Genomic DNA, 16,775 nt, shown 5'->3' with positions numbered 1-16,775 from the left:
TATTATTATAATTATAATTATAATTATAATTATAATTATAATTATACCTCTCTCTAGTGGATAAATATTATTCGGACATTAAAAAAGCCCAAATCACCCCACACAACTCTTAAAGCATATAAAGGCTATATAAAGGTAAAGGGATATAAAGGTAAATGAAATAAAAATGTGCAATGATATGATTTTAAAATATACTTTTGTCTTCATATTCATGAACTAAATAAAATAAATAAACAGATCAATAAGGAAAGCTGACTTAAATTTAGAAACTGTTCAAATAAATTAAAATAATGCAAATATTAACTTAAGCACATTTATCCAAATGTGTGTTTGTAAATAAAAGTGAACAGAACTGACTGTGGCTTGTTGTCTGTTAACTAAACATTCCACCCAGATTAAACAATTAAAAACACTGCAGCAAATCATGATGATGACTCTGCATACACTGCTGATGTTATCAGTCTAAGTTATGCTAAGACAAAAAGCCTGTAGCAAGCACATGTATTAATCAGCTGTTTATGCAATACATCTCTCTACAGACACCCATGACAGGTGTAACCAAGGCCATATGTATATACATTATAATTATACTATACTATACTATACACTATACTATTTACATTGGTAAATGTGTATACTGACCATCATCGATGAATGTAGACACAATTTATCCATTACTTTATGATGCACTGCACCACTGAAATTCTTATCTGCATGAAAGTTCATGATTTGTAAAATTTATTTTACATATTTAATATAATTTATATGTAAAAACTTATTTATTTATTTTTACAATTAAATGTTCGCTTTTTCAATAACCATTACATTGGTTATTTTTATCACTGTTTAGGTGGCTGAATTCTTTTTTTCAAAACTAATGTATATATTGAATTTTAATTTGATTTATATTTCATTTCAGATTTTAAAAATCCTTGGTTGTTATCATGCATTTTTACCACCTGAAGGTTTCAGACAGTAAAGCAAGCACAAAAGCAGCAGGTATAGTGATAGGTTAGCACATCGACCCGTGTGTTTATGAGCTGGCATGAAAAGCTGCAAGGTCACGATGGTGACACTCCTGATGTAGTATAAAGGTAGGCATCTACTGTAGATGTAGACATCTAACATAGAGCTTTCTAACTAATCTTTCTACAAGAAAGGCTTCTAAAAGGGTTTTACGTTAATGTGATTATAAAACTGAGTCCAGTGTGTTAATTAATAAGGTCATTTATTTATTTCCTTTTTTTTTTATTTACCCTGAAACACTGGGCCTAAGTTAGCAAAACACCACAGTCAAAGTGCCTATGCATTGCAAGGCAACAAACACCCACACCATACACTACCAGCTGTGCCATCATAGTAGCCTAACACAGAAATCCACATGTTTGGCCATGTTTTATGCCTTTCCCCAGTGTTATAATATTGATTTAAATGTCTTATATTTAACAAATAATAATTGCACATTAGAATGTAAAGAATAACATTGGTTTATTTGGTCAATGTAATTGGTATATTTGGTCAAAGTGTTTGTCAGTAAAAACAGTGATGTGAAGGTTTATGTATACATGATTTTAATTATTTAGATTGTCTTCAACAACTTTACAAACACCAACATTTAACCCACAATCAGCTACGGGAAGTAAAACATAAAGGTGTCTTAGCATTTATCTGTGAGGAGGGAACAAAGGAGTAATGGGACCCAATTCTTTCTTGAAAGATTGAACATTTAAAAATAATGTATAAGATATACAAAAATATAAGAATTTTGTTTATAAAGATCAGTGGTTCCCATTATCATTCTAAAGTGTCTTGCATTCCTCATCTTTCAGACACTTAGTGGCCCTGGAAAAAGAAAATAATAATAATAATAATAATAATGTTTATATCCTTTTACATTCATGATTTTTTTGTAATTTAGTTAGAAAGTTAGCAAAATATATATTTATGCACATTATGATTGAGACCTTATATATGACATGTTCTGTCCACATACTGTAAGTGCTCTTGTTTAGGTATGGTAGAGATTTAAGAAATCCATCCACACCCTGTGTGATCTGAAACAGTGTCAAACCTTCCTCCCTTATCCCTTCACCATCCTTTGTTCTTTTCACAAAGACACTAAATAAGTGACTAACCCAGCCCACACTGACTTGCTCAGTTCACTCACGCTTTAATCATTGCAGTGCTTCATTCCCAAGCCATGAGTTATTTTTATTCCACTGGGTCACTGGAGTTCCACAGCTGAGAGGAATTACTTTAATCCCCCCAAAAAGGCAAAATAAACATTCCAGCCAGGATGGTTGCCTTGTAAGGCAATGGAAAAAGAGGAAGAAACGGGACTAAGACGTATGCATTAAAAAGCAAATGTCTTTTTTAAAGGTGAGCGTACACAATTATATTTATTTTCATGATGTTAGAGCATGAGAAATAAAAAATGACAAGATAGGTACCACAACAACATATATACAATATTTTTTATATGATCTTAATTTATTGTATTGAGACAAATGTCCATTCTACTCTATTCTATTTATGTTTCCAATGAAATGATACTGATCTATTTACAGCATGTTGAGCAAAAGAGTTAAAAGGTTTTAAGTGGCTTCCTTCATTTAGTAAAACACTTTAGAATGCCAAATAGGGCCATCTCTCTCTCTGACAGACCCTTACATAATATAAAATGAGTTCAGTAAAGTGGGGAAAGTGACAATTGTAAATGAATCCTAAAACACAGAAATGTTCAAGGTCATTAACCTGTAATGATGTGATTATACTTTTTCCCTTTTCCATCTATTGCCTCATTCTCTCAAGTGATTGGCGTTATTTATTTACTTGAGTCTTGTTGAGGTCATGGTGAGCTAAGCACCACCAAAAACACTGGATGCAAGGTAGAAATACACCATTTGCAGGGTGCCAGTCAATCACAGGTCAACACACACTACACATTCACTTCACACACATATTCACAGCAGGTGGTTCTATCAAAGGGCATTTAACCTATGCTCTTCGTTCCAAGGTACCTATGAATCAATCAACTAAAATCAGTTCATTCAGATCAGGATAACAGTAAGTCTGGGACCTGTGACTTAGCTTAAGGTTTGACAGAGTGTCAATGCATTGGATCAGTTTGGGGTAGCTTGGTGTAGTTGCTCCACTTACTAACATTTATGGGAGGTTGGAGGAATCAAGGAAATTTTAAGGAAACCCACATAGATACTGGCAAAACAACCCAGAGACAAGACTTATACCCAGTTTAAGTCTCCAGGATTCAGGAGCTGTTTGGAACACACACTAAGGCTGCAACATTATGCTGCCCTGATTAAATACCTGATAGAAAAACTTAAAAACTTAATTAGAAGAATTAACTTCTAATTCATTTTGTTAACTAATTATTAATCTTAGGAAAATGTAGGAATGTGGTTCTCGTGACAGGATGTGTTAGGATTAAAGTAGCATGCTGAACCCATGTGCTAATGACACTTGCATCAGGTGATGACAGGTGCACCATCATACATGTGGCTGAGAATGACCTGCTGAGACCTTAATTATGGAACCTGGCATGAAATAAGTGACCTTCTACTGATCCTTTGATGCACACATTTAGTATAGTTTATTAGTTAAATCACTGTCAGTATTACTCCTTTGAAACTATGTGTTCATCAATTTTTTATAATCTACCCACTACGAGATTTTTTGTACATGGTATTGGTTAAAAGGGGTAAAATGTATCTTTTATCTTTAGTTGGCAGCCCATGAATATGAAATAGGTCTATAACTTGCATTCTTAAGCAAAATGTAAATAATAGGAATTTTATACACATTTTCAAGAAAAGCTGCAATCAAAATAATGACATACATCCTACATTTTACATATTAACTTTTGCCAACCATGCACCTATTAAAATGCCACCACACTAGTTCTCAGAGGTTCAATTCTTTCCCTGCTGAAGGCAACACGGTCTAGATAAAAGGTACATGTTTCCTTTTTGTCATTATGGGTGATAGTGTAGTGTAGATTGATGGGTAAAATTACAATTATATCGAAATATAGCCAATCCACAACACAGTGTACACATGTAAAAACTCTAGGGGTCTAAATGCTTTCTAAGTAGTGGGAGAAATCCACCTTCACATCTGCAACAACTGGTGTCCCCAGGCCCTAAACGATTCCAGATTACAATGTAAAAAGGCAAGTTTAAGTATTATAGTTGTAAACATGCCAACTTTTTTGGATTATATTGCAGCAATTAAATTTAGAATAAGTGCAGATATACAAACATCATGCAGGTGACTGGTTAAAACATTAAATATTTTCTCATTGTGTTTTCTACTGAATACAGATGTTTTTATTTACATTTTCTTTTTTTTATTTACATTGGGTTTGCAAATATACAAATATATAAATAAATTTTCATTCATTACAAATTGAACTTAAGTTTAATAAATGTATCATATTAATTGTTTTCTATTGCTGCCTTGCACTTAGAGTTTCTTGTGGCACTGGACCCACGGTGACCCTGACCAGGATAAATGGTTATTAAAAAAGAAATATTAAATAAATTTGTATTAAAATTGTAATGTAGCATGTTTGTACTTAACTGTTAGTAAAAACATGCATTTTCTATTAATTAAAGTAATTTAAAATGTCGCCTTTGTTCACTGTCTGTAAGTACTTTGGTATGTTCTTCGCGTGTGTGTCCTCCCTTCCAAAAAGTACTACAATTCAACTGGCTTCTTCAAATTGTCCCTAGGTGTGAGTAAGTGACCTAACGTGTCTGATTAGATGGAATTGGCACCCTGTCCGTTGTATTCCTATACATTTCACCCAGTGCTTTCTGGTGGCACCGGAGCCACCACGACCCTGACCAGAATCAACTGGTTTATAAAAATGAATTAATGAATACATTATTGTAATTCTTATAGTACTGGTGATGTGTAAGTGACCCCCCAAAAAAAAGCTCTGTAACAAGAATAAAAAACACAAATCCACGTGATCTCACGTGATTTTCAGTGTCCTGAAATCGTGAACCCTGAAGGAGAGGGATTCACCAAGAGTGGCCGTGTGACGTCAGCAGGACGAAGTATTGCCATGGCAACCGGGCTGTTCTTCTCAGTCCATCCTAGCTGCATTAACACCTGTTCAACAGAAAATAGCGTTTCTAACACCAAATCGATCAAATGTGTTATGTGTGTTTATATATGTGTGGTTATGTGTGAGTGTGTGTGTGTGTGTGTGTGTGTGTACATATGTGTATGTATGCACGTGTGTATGTATACATGTGTGTATGTATATATGTGTATGTATGCATGTGTGTGTGCATGTATGCTTGTGTGTAAGTATATATGTGTATGTATGCATGTGTGTATATGTGTATGTATACATGTGTGTATGTGTATGTATGCATGTGTGTATATGTGTATGTATACATGTGTGTATGTGCATGTATGCATGTGTGTATGTGTATATGTGTATGTATACATGTGTGTATGTGCATGTATGCATGTGTGCAAGTATATATGTGTATGTATGCATGTGTGTATATGTGTATGTATACATGTGTGTATGTGCATGTATGCATGTGTGTATGTATATATGTGTATGTATGCATGTGTGTGTATATAAGTATGTATGCATGTGTGTGTATATAAGTATGTATGCATGTGTGTATGTATATATGTGTATGTATGCATGTGTGTATATGTGTATGTATACATGTGTGTATGTGTATGTATGCATGTGTGTATATGTGTATGTATACATGTGTGTATATGTGTATGTATACATGTATGTGTATGTATGCATGTGTGTATATGTGTATGTATACATGTGTGTATATAAGTATGTATGCATGTGTGTGTATATAAGTATGTATGCATGTGTGTATGTATATATGTGTATGTATGCATGTGTGTATATGTGTATGTATATGTATGCATGTGTGTATATGTGTATGTATGCATGTGTGTATATAAGTATGTATGCATGTGTGTATGTATATATGTGTATATATGCGTGTGTGTGTGCGCGCGTTAAATCACATGAAATAAACAAGCTAATTAAATGTCATGCCGTGACGTCACCCTGCATCTCGGTATACTTAAACGTCACTGAAGTGCACGCCGTTAACCACACGCTGAACATTCAAAGCACATTCAGCACCTTCCAGTTCGTGACCAATAAATTAAACCAGTCAAGTACTGGAAACGAAAATACTGGTTAGTGCAGTAAATACTGAACTGAACGACGGGATGCTGAGTTACTAACTTCACTACATTAGACTCGTTTTCATCGTTTCTAAAGTCGTGACTGCTGCTGCATGGACTGAATCATGTCGTTCCATGTCGAGCTTAGTTCTGTGTTCAGTGTGTTTCTGTGCTTCGACCTCAGCAGCAGCAGGATGGACGCAGTAAATACACACGGTAGGTGCTTTACTTCGCTTATACCCAAGTGTTGCACTTTCAGCTCTTTTACATGCTTATCAGCTTGCAGGTATACACAGCAGTGTGTTCTTAATGTCTCCTGGTTTACACCATTTCAGTGTTTTCAGTGTATGACTGTGTGTGTTGTTAGTGTTGGTGTTTGTTGCTGGTTGACAGTCTTTATAGGCCTGTTTTATAAATGAAAATCTGTAGGGCACCCATATTGAACAGTATTAATTAAGTAGTTTATTTTTTATCAGTATGTAAATAGTTTAAAATGTTGCATACTCTTTTAAGGGATTTCAATGATGTCTGTTTTTTTATGTGACAGAATGATTGAAACATTTGCCAAACAAAACCACAAACTTGAGATGTTTCACAAGTTTAATTGTTGGCTTTCTGAAAATCTGCTGGCTTAACCGTAAACTATAGAAATGTAGATTATTCATTTAGTTATGTAGAAAGTTCTGTTATAACATTTAGTCCATCAAAGCATAGATTCCTAATCCCTTGGCTGGGGTTCTTTCTTTGCACATATAAATAGGGCTAATTTGAGTGCACAGATTTTAAAGTATATGAAGAAGAAAACCATATGCTTGGAGAAAAATGTGATCTAAGAACTACAAAAAAAAACCAAAAGAATTCTGTCAAAAAATTAGAAGCTACTAAAACAAGCATCATTGTCCATAGTTAATTTAGCTTTACATTGGCATGGGCATGAAAATAAGTACTTTAAATTACAAATAACGTTTGTGTAGCAACTTCTTTTTTATAGCAGACCTGTTTCAAGTGTCTTTTAGAATACAGTAGATGACTATTTAGACAGAAGTCCTTTAAACACAATTTGATAGATTGGGTTTTCTTTCTGACCTTGGCAAGGGACTTCATAGCGGGTGCAGTTAAGTTAGCCTTATATGTGCACAGGAAAGTCTTCAATTTCATTCAATCATAATTACTTATGAGAAATTAGGAAAGTTAAATGACTGTAAAATTCTGACATCAGCATATTAACAATCAAAACTGTTGTATATTTATTTAGGCCTATTGACTTTTTATTGTTTGACTTTTATTCTATTATATTCTTTTCAATTCTGTCATCTTGTTGATTTTTTCTATTCCTTTTATTGCATTGTGTCCTGTTAAGCCATTTTACATAGTCATTTAGCAGATAGTTTTATCCCGAGCAATTGTGACTAAATACAATCCAAACAATTAAGGTTTTAGGGACTTGCTTAAGGACTCAACAGAGGCAACTTGGCAGTGATGGGGCCTCAAACCTGTGGCATTTATTCTATTCTGATAATCTTCTTTATTTCATATTTTTTAATCAGGACTATTCTGTGCCTTTTAAAGCATATTATGTTTTCATAAAATAAAACAAAAACAACTGAAAATTATAAATGCTGTATAGGGTTATTGATTTAATCTTCCAGCAATTTGTGAGATTTTGTTTTAGCTTTTCGATTGTTATTACTGCCACTATTTATGTAAGCCTAAATGTTTTTCTTACTTTGTAAAGAAATCTAATATAATGTATTTTAAGAGCTAGTGTAAGAGCTTTTACAAACACAGCTAGCATATTTAATGTAGACAAATGGATTTTTGTAAACCCTTCAACATCCGAAGAATGGATTTCTTTTTTGAGATTTGTTTTTGAGACCAAGCCTTAAAAATTGGCCTCACGAATCAGCTGTGCTCTGTTTTTTTTCACTGTGCATCTAAACGGCACATTGCTGCAGTATTAATACAGGTTTAATTATTACTAGGACAAACACCAAGCTCTGTGTATTCGAGAATGGTAAATAGATTAAGTCTGCTTTGCTAAATTATAAGGCTAGGAAGCAGAATTTAAGGTTTGCTCTGAAATGTTTACAGTGTGAGTAGAGGGGGATCCTGGGAGGCTGCTATTTATAGAACCTTATTTCATCATTCCTCTGCACACAGCGCCAAGCTGCAGTCTGCATTTTAATGACTGAGGCATAAAGCATCCCTCTGCTCACTCACCATCCTCTTTGTTATAGCATACAAGAGCTGGGTTTAACAACAAAACACAATATATAACCTCCCAGCTTTTGCCCATCAGGCAAGCCTTTTTATCAGCAATATATACAAAAAAATGGCATAATAACAAAAATGTGCAATAATGCACTCAAGTCCATTTGCCATAGCTGAGCGCTTGCATAAAACAGAGTTTTTTTTGTGCATGCAGTGAAAAGACGTTCATTGCTGTTGAACTGTTTGACAGTGAAGTGTCTTGATGCTAAGCACCGTGCATTGCAGACACTGTCCCTCTACCGGTGTTTCTTCCAAGGTTGTCATAACAGAAGGAGGAAGATTATTATCAAGCACTATGCCTTCTCCAAATTTTCCATGCCATATATATTCTGTCAGATATTGTTTATCACAACAGATTGTTCTTTAAAGGTAAACAATGGTGCAACCCATTTGTCACACTTCAGTCTGTGGTATGACGGAATTGGAAACATAACAAAAGATTCTATCGTTTAGCTCTGCTTCATAGATCCATCACCTGATTACTGTTTCAATTCTGTGATACATTTAGCAGCTTAGCAAAAAGGAAATCTGTGTTGTGTCAATGTTTAGAGAATAAAGTTATTTTGCTCGCCCTACTTGGAATATGTGTCTGTGTGTCTGGTCGTGAGGACGTCTGACACGAACGTCTGATTGAATAGTTTGCTGCAGTACTCATCCATTTATAAACATGCAATTAGTCTATTTTCTAGGCACCCCTGTTCAGTAACAACAAATGCTATGAATAGTTAGGCTTAAATCCCAGTTGTAGCGGACTTCTTGCCTTACTAAAAGTGTTTAATGTACCAGGTTTTATTGCAGATACAGTAGATTTTATCCTTTCTGTCCTTGTTTTAAAATGCAAAATGTTTAATTTTATATTGATTGTAATTTATTTATGTTATACTTATTTATATTCTGTATTAAAAAAAAACATTTTAGGTACATTTAGTCCTATCATACTGAAGAACTACAGTTTTGTTTAAACCATGACTTAAATCCAGTGAAGTGAGAGAATTCTACATACCATCTTCTTAGCTTGGGCACAGCAGTAAAAATTTAAATGCCAAATAAATTTAGTCAGATTTTAAAATATAATAATAATAATAACATTATATATATAATAATAATATAAAAACCCTTTTCATATGCATTTACCATATGTTGCCCTATTAACAAAATTCTATATACAGGCAGTTTGTAGATACTGCAGGCTTTTATTTTTTGTCATTATGTCTTTGTGTCATTTTGTCTCTGACCCCTTGCCTAATTTTTGACCGCTGTTGGGGACTTTTTTTGGGAATTTTATCCAAGTATAAGCATTTGTGGCACTAGTATTAATATTATCAACTTACAGAAAGTGCAAATTTCTGTGTTATGTCAGCCAGCCATTAAGGTTTACAATTAAATTGCTTGTAAAATGTAAGTTAAAGTAAAATGTATCATTAGGGAAAGTGTCAGGACAATAGAACAAGCATTGCTAATATTGTTTAATACATATATATTTATTGTAACTGCTTTTACCATTGTTTTTACCATTGTTTTTACCATTGTGAAAATTTTACGGAATACTAAAGGAAATTCTGTTTCAATTGGTTTATTAGATATGTACAACTAATTTCCATAATTTACGTAACGTGGGTAGTATTTCACAGGTTTGTCTTTAAATAATTTAAATATTTTTTTCTTTTAGTATATTTTCTGTTCTTTATTTTGTTGATATCCGTTATAACATTTAATTTAAAAGCCATGCAATCACAATATAGTAGACAGAAAATCAAGAATGTTTTTATTTACTTCTATTGACTGCGCTCTATTTTTACTTTCGTCTTGCTTGTGTTTGAGTCATCTCATTTATTTACCAGTGTATAGCAACTAATCTTTTCATGAAGCAGATTGACGGCTTACAGTAATGTCCTTCTGGTAGGTCATTCTTTGATAACAGGTTGTATCACGCTGTTTTGGTGGGTGTGATGCTGTTTCTTTGTTTAGAACCCTGCATGTGTGTAAAATGAATGATGCATTGCAGATTTATATTAGATCACCATGCCTGACAAAAACATACGTTTCTTGCCATGAAATGACATTATTTCTTTTTTAGACACTGAGTTTTATGCCAAAGTTTGGACATCCCAGTTAAATTTTTTTGATGTTTTGAATGTTTTGATTATTATATAAGTGAAAATAAGTTAAAACATTTATACAGCGGAAATAAACATTAACAAACATTATTTAAGTAAGCAATTAATTTGTTAAATTAAAAAATATATATTCTATGTGGCATGTCTAAAAGTTATGGCACATTAAATATTATATTTATTATTGTTTTATTACAGTATTTTAAATCTAGCAAATAAATTCTGCACTACAATTCACTCCTTTCAGAGGATTATGTTCTCTTATAAAGATTATTAAAATGTTCAATTTGACCAGGGTTATTTAACCTAAGATTGCGTATGTAAAGATTTGTATGCCTGCAAATTCATATACATACACAATTCTGTGTTTTTTTTTATTCAACTATGAAGCAGCTATGCGATTAAGTTGTCAATTGCAAAACAAAATTGGTTGCAAAATAATAAAAAAAAAAATCTAAAGTAAACTCCATGTCAGATGAATTTTTTATAGCAGACATTTCTGATCACATTTTTTAAAATGTATTTTATAATATATAATAACATATAGGTGGTAATTTGGTTGATTTATCAAGAGCAACCAGATGTGGCATGAGTGTTCATGTTACTTTGCCTCATAGAATTATATCACATTTTCATCACATCAAATCTCCCGATTTTAGGATGTATGCCATTATAAGGTTAATGGCTGATTCCATAATATCAGTATGTGTTTAAAATAAGATGAATTGATATATAGATATAGATATATAGAAATAACTGTTAATATATAAGCATTTTCTTCCATTTTATTCAGTTTTTCTCTTAATTTAGTTGTTGGTTTTGACTCACCGAGAACCCTGTCTAATAGCTAGGGCAAGGATTAACAAGTATTTGCTAAGAGATACGTAAAGCCTGTGATTTATGCTTTTTTTGCCATATTGTCCTGCTAGACCATGACCGACTGATAATTGCTTGAATTACCAGGTGTACTGTTGTTTCTAACAAAGTGGCTAGTAAGTGTATATGTTGTACATAACAGCTGTTTTAGATCTATTTGTTTTAGATCTATCAAAGGTCTGATTTTAAACAATTCATAAACCCTCATACTTTAGCTCTAGAACTTGCTCATCACGTCCTCACATTTATCTTCATGTTTCTCGTTTCAAATAGCATGATGTTAAACAATTCATAAACCTTCGTACTTTGGTGGAGTGCCCTCGTACTTTAGTTCGAGAACTTGCCCACCATGCCCTCACATTTATCTTCATGTTTCTCATTTCAGATAGCATGATGTTAAACAAAAGCTGATGCATTCTTTTTAAAAGCTGCTGTCGATTGTAATTCATTGTAGTTAAAAGTCTGGCTCTTGCCAACTGCGTAGGCATGAGAGCATAAATATGTGGTCCTGCACTTTCTGCTAGCCGGAGTAGATGGCACAAATAGAGCATTTTAATTAAAAACTGCAGAGACACAAGTATCCAGTGGAAAGAAATTATACCAAAACACCAGGATTTTCTTATACAAATGTAACCCCAATGATTCATCCAGGAAAAACAAATGATTTAATTTGTAATATGCAGGCAGTAGAGTTATTTTTGAAATGTTCATTAAATGTAACTAAAGCCTACTCACATCATAACAATTTGTGCTGATTATAAAAAAAGATAAAGAAATTATTTTTGTCACATGGCATATTTCATTATTAATTATTAACCATAAATGGTACATAGGTAAACAGCTATTACCAAACCTTTTTGAATGTTATACACCGATCAGCCATAACATTAAAACCACCTCCTTGTTTCTACACACATAGTGTGTGTTGTGCTGGTATGAGCATTGAAGAACAGGATGAAAGCAGGCTAAAAAGGTATGTAGAGAAATAGATGGACTACAGTATATATAGCTGTTTTTAATTATCTAGTAAAAAAAAAAAGACAAAGCAGAATTTCTTAACAAGTTTTGGCCAATGAGATTGAAAAGGGACCTCTGTCCTTTTGCCTATAACATTTGCCTATGGCAAATGTTGATTAACTTAAAATATTTTACTGTTGAACACAACAACGAGGTCATTTTTCCTTTAAAATAATTGGTTACCATGATAATCATTTGTGTTTCCACTCAAACACAGCAGATGACAATATTGCAACACAAGAGAAAATTGTTTTACAACTGAGGACAGAATTTTAATTAAGCATGATTTGTATATTTTACATTTATTAATCTAACAATGTATATTTATATATACGTATGTATTTTCTGTTATTGTTGTATTTTGTTGTACAGCACTTTGGTTAGCTTCGGCTTTTAAATGTGCTTTATAAATAAATTGAATTGAATTGAATTGAATTGAATTGAAGCACTTGTATCTGCTTAAATGAGCTGTACATGCTACTGAGTGGTACAACAAAAAAGCATACTTCACCAAGTAAGGCTGGGGGATTAATACTAGGTCACTTGTACATTTGTCAAGAGAACTAGAGTTTTTTTTTTTTATTTAAACTTAACATATGTTGCTTGTATATAAACTGATCAGCCATAACATTAAAACCACCTCCTTGTTTCTACACTCACTGTCCATTTCATCAGCTCCACTTACCATATAGAAGCACTTTGTAGTTCTACAATTACTGAGTATAGTCCATCTGTTTGAGCAGGTATTATTTGGGTGGTGGATCATTCTCAGCACTGCAGTGACAATGACGTGGTGGTAGTGTGTTAGTGTGTAATGTGCTGGTATGAGTGGATCAGACACAGCAGTGCTGCTGGAGTTTTTAAATACCGTGTCCACTCACTGTCCACTCTATTAGACACTCCTACCTAGTTGGTCCACCTTGTAGATGTAAAGTCAGAGACGATCGCTCATCTCTTGCTGCTGTTTGAGTTGGTCATCTTCTAGACCTTCATCAGTGGTTACAGGACTCTACCCATGGGGCACTGTTGGCTAGATGTTTTTGGTTGGTGGACTATTTTCAGTCCAGCAGTGACAGTGAGGTGTTTAAAAACTCTATCTCTGATCCACTCATACCAGCACAACACACACTAACACACCACCACCATGTCAGTGTCACTGCAGTGCTGAGAATGATCCGCCACTCAAATAATACCAAATAATAACGTACACAACGCTGACCTGCACTGCACTCGTCAAAGTGTAGGTGATAAGATGCATACGGCATGCTGCCCACGTGTCGGAGGGGGAGAAAATGCATAAAGAAAATATATATATATATATATATATATATATATATAAAGAAATGGCCAGCGACAACCAAATGTAGTTATTTAGTAGTAGTACGCTTTGTCATTATGACTGTAGAGCATAAAATTGCATGTGGATTTTAATTGCTTGAGTGCATATTAAAAATCCCAAGATTACTTGGCAAAATCCCCAAACCCCAAGTCAATCCCCCAAATCCCAGATCTTGGAAAAAAATCCCAAGGAGTGGCAGCACAGTAAGTAATTTGACGAAACTATTTACAGAGATTTAATGTAGTATCACTTTGTTCGCAGTGTATATTTAAATACCAGCTAGAGAATATTTACATAGAATAAATGTAGTATTACTTTGTTAGCAGTATCTGTTTAAATACCAAACATGAACTGGCTTATGGGGAGAGGTTATGTGTTTGTCTGGACCGGTATACTGAAAATCAATACTCCTCTTGCTTTTAATGAGCTTATGACCGTTTTTTTATGTTAATAGAGCATATAAGTAAAAATAGAGACAAAACTATGTAAAAAGCTTAAGACTATGGATGATACAGATTGTAATGTTAAACTGAGTAGACAGCAAATCTCTTCCCCACTTACAAGAGAAGCTGTTATTTCATAATCCATCCCTGCATCAGATTCTCTTATTTGCCACCTAATTATTTCCAGCCTGGCTGATAAGAGCTCTGGCAGTGGTGGGTGTAATGATTAGTTGTCACTGATTATGACCCTGTACACTCCTCAGACACCATGTTCACTAAAACGTCTGGTCTTTATAGTCGCCTCTAAAGCACTGTGATGTACGCCAAGTTCATGCTTCCTCTGTCTTCTTTTTAGTCTCCACAGACTTTAGTTAAATAAATATCACATGACTTTTTACTTCATCATCTTAAGGTTTATTTATTCAGCCTGCTAAGCCATTTGTCCTTCGTCCTCTGAAACTGAAACTAGGCACTTGACATTTGTATGTTTCTTTACAGTTCGATAAATAATCAGCCGCTAGGGATGTCCAGGATTAACTGGTTAACTGATAACTATCAAACAAGTCATTGTTTGATTAATACTGCCAGGTCAAGATGGGTGAGTGCAGCTAAAACGCGCTACAGAGAAACATTGCTGATTTGAAATGCACCTTGATCCATCCTCAGTGCTCATGTGCCAGCTCTGCCAGACTTTTTCCTGACTGGTTCAGTTTATATAGTTCAGTTCATATACAGTGTATCACAAAAGTGAGTACACCCCTCACATTTCTGCAAATATTTTATTATATCTTTTCATGGGACAACACTATAGAAATAAAACTTGGATATAACTTAGAGTAGTCAGTGTACAACTTGTATAGCAGTGTAGATTTACTGTCTTCTGAAAATAACTCAACACACAGCCATTAATGTCTAAATAGCTGGCAACATAAGTGAGTACACCCCACAGTGAACATGTCCAAATTGTGCCCAAAGTGTCAATATTTTGTGTGACCACCATTATTATCCAGCACTGCCTTAACCCTCCTGGGCATGGAATTCACCAGAGCTGCACAGGTTGCTACTGGAATCCTCTTCCACTCCTCCATGATGACATCACGGAGCTGGTGGATGTTAGACACCTTGAACTCCTCCACCTTCCACTTGAGGATGCGCCACAGGTGCTCAATTGGGTTTAGTCCATCACTTTTACCTTCAGCTTCCTCAGCAAGGCGGTTGTCATCTTGGAGGTTGTGTTTGGGGTCGTTATCCTGTTGGAAAACTGCCATGAGGCCCAGTTTTCGAAGGGAGGGGATCATGCTCTGTTTCAGAATGTCACAGTACATGTTGGAATTCATGTTTCCCTCAATGAACTGCAGCTCCCCAGTGCCAGCAACACTCATGCAGCCCAAGACCATGATGCTACCACCACCATGCTTGACTGTAGGCAAGATACAGTTGTCTTGGTACTTCTCACCAGGGCGCCGCCACACATGCTGGACACCATCTGAGCCAAACAAGTTTATCTTGGTCTCGTCAGACCACAGGGCATTCCAGTAATCCATGTTCTTGGACTGCTTGTCTTCAGCAAACTGTTTGCTGGCTTTCTTGTGCGTCAGCTTCCTTCTGGGATGACGACCATGCAGACCGAGTTGATGCAGTGTGCGGCGTATGGTCTGAGCACTGACAGGCTGACCTCCCACGTCTTCAACCTCTGCAGCAATGCTGGCAGCACTCATGTGTCTATTTTTTAAAGCCAACCTCTGGATATGACGCCGAACACGTGGACTCAACTTCTTTGGTCGACCCTGGCGAAGCCTGTTCCGAGTGGAACCGGTCCTGGAAAACCGCTGTATGACCTTGGCCACCATGCTGTAGCTCAGTTTCAGGGTGTTAGCAATCTTCTTATAGCCCAGGCCATCTTTGTGGAGAGCAACAATTCTATTTCTCACATCCTCAGAGAGTTCTTTGCCATGAGGTGCCATGTTGAATATCCAGTGGCCAGTATGAGAGAATTGTACCCAAAACACCAAATTTAACAGCCCTGCTCCCCATTTATACCTGGGACCTTGACACATGACACCAGGGAGGGACAACGACACATTTGGGCACAATTTGGACATGTTCACTGTGGGGTGTACTCACTTATGTTGCCAGCTATTTAGACATTAATGGCTGTGTGTTGAGTTATTTTCAGAAGACAGTAAATCTACACTGCTATACAAGCTGTACACTGACTACTCTAAGTTATATCCAAGTTTCATGTCTATAGTGTTGTCCCATGAAAAGATATAATGAAATATTTGCAGAAATGTGAGGTGTGTACTCACTTTTGTGATACACTGTATGTATATATTTGTTTATGCATTTTCTCCCCTTTTTCTCCCATTTGTGGGTTCAATTGCCCGATTGCGTCATGCTTCCTCTCCACCAATGCCGATCCCTGCTCTAATCGAGGAGAACGAAGCTAACCCACGCCCCCTCCGACACGTGGACAGCATGCCGTATGCCTCTTATCACCTGCACTTTTGA

General features: G+C 35.2%; 1 protein-coding gene across 1 annotated transcript in view; it reads left to right on the top strand.

The window, feature by feature from the left end:
* Window positions 1-6,375: 6,375 nt before the first annotated feature.
* The window catches only part of LOC134323869 (diacylglycerol kinase beta), a 144,129-nt gene continuing 133,729 nt past the window's right edge, over window positions 6,376-16,775 (top strand). The window contains exon 1 of the mRNA XM_063005430.1: window positions 6,376-6,420. The gene's annotated coding sequence lies outside the window, so the exon portion shown is untranslated. The remainder of the gene's footprint in view (window positions 6,421-16,775) is intronic.

Source organism: Trichomycterus rosablanca, chromosome 12 (assembly GCF_030014385.1).
Source record: "Trichomycterus rosablanca isolate fTriRos1 chromosome 12, fTriRos1.hap1, whole genome shotgun sequence".
Lineage (NCBI taxonomy): Eukaryota > Metazoa > Chordata > Actinopteri > Siluriformes > Trichomycteridae > Trichomycterus > Trichomycterus rosablanca.
This window is presented reverse-complemented; position numbering and strand designations above follow the sequence as displayed.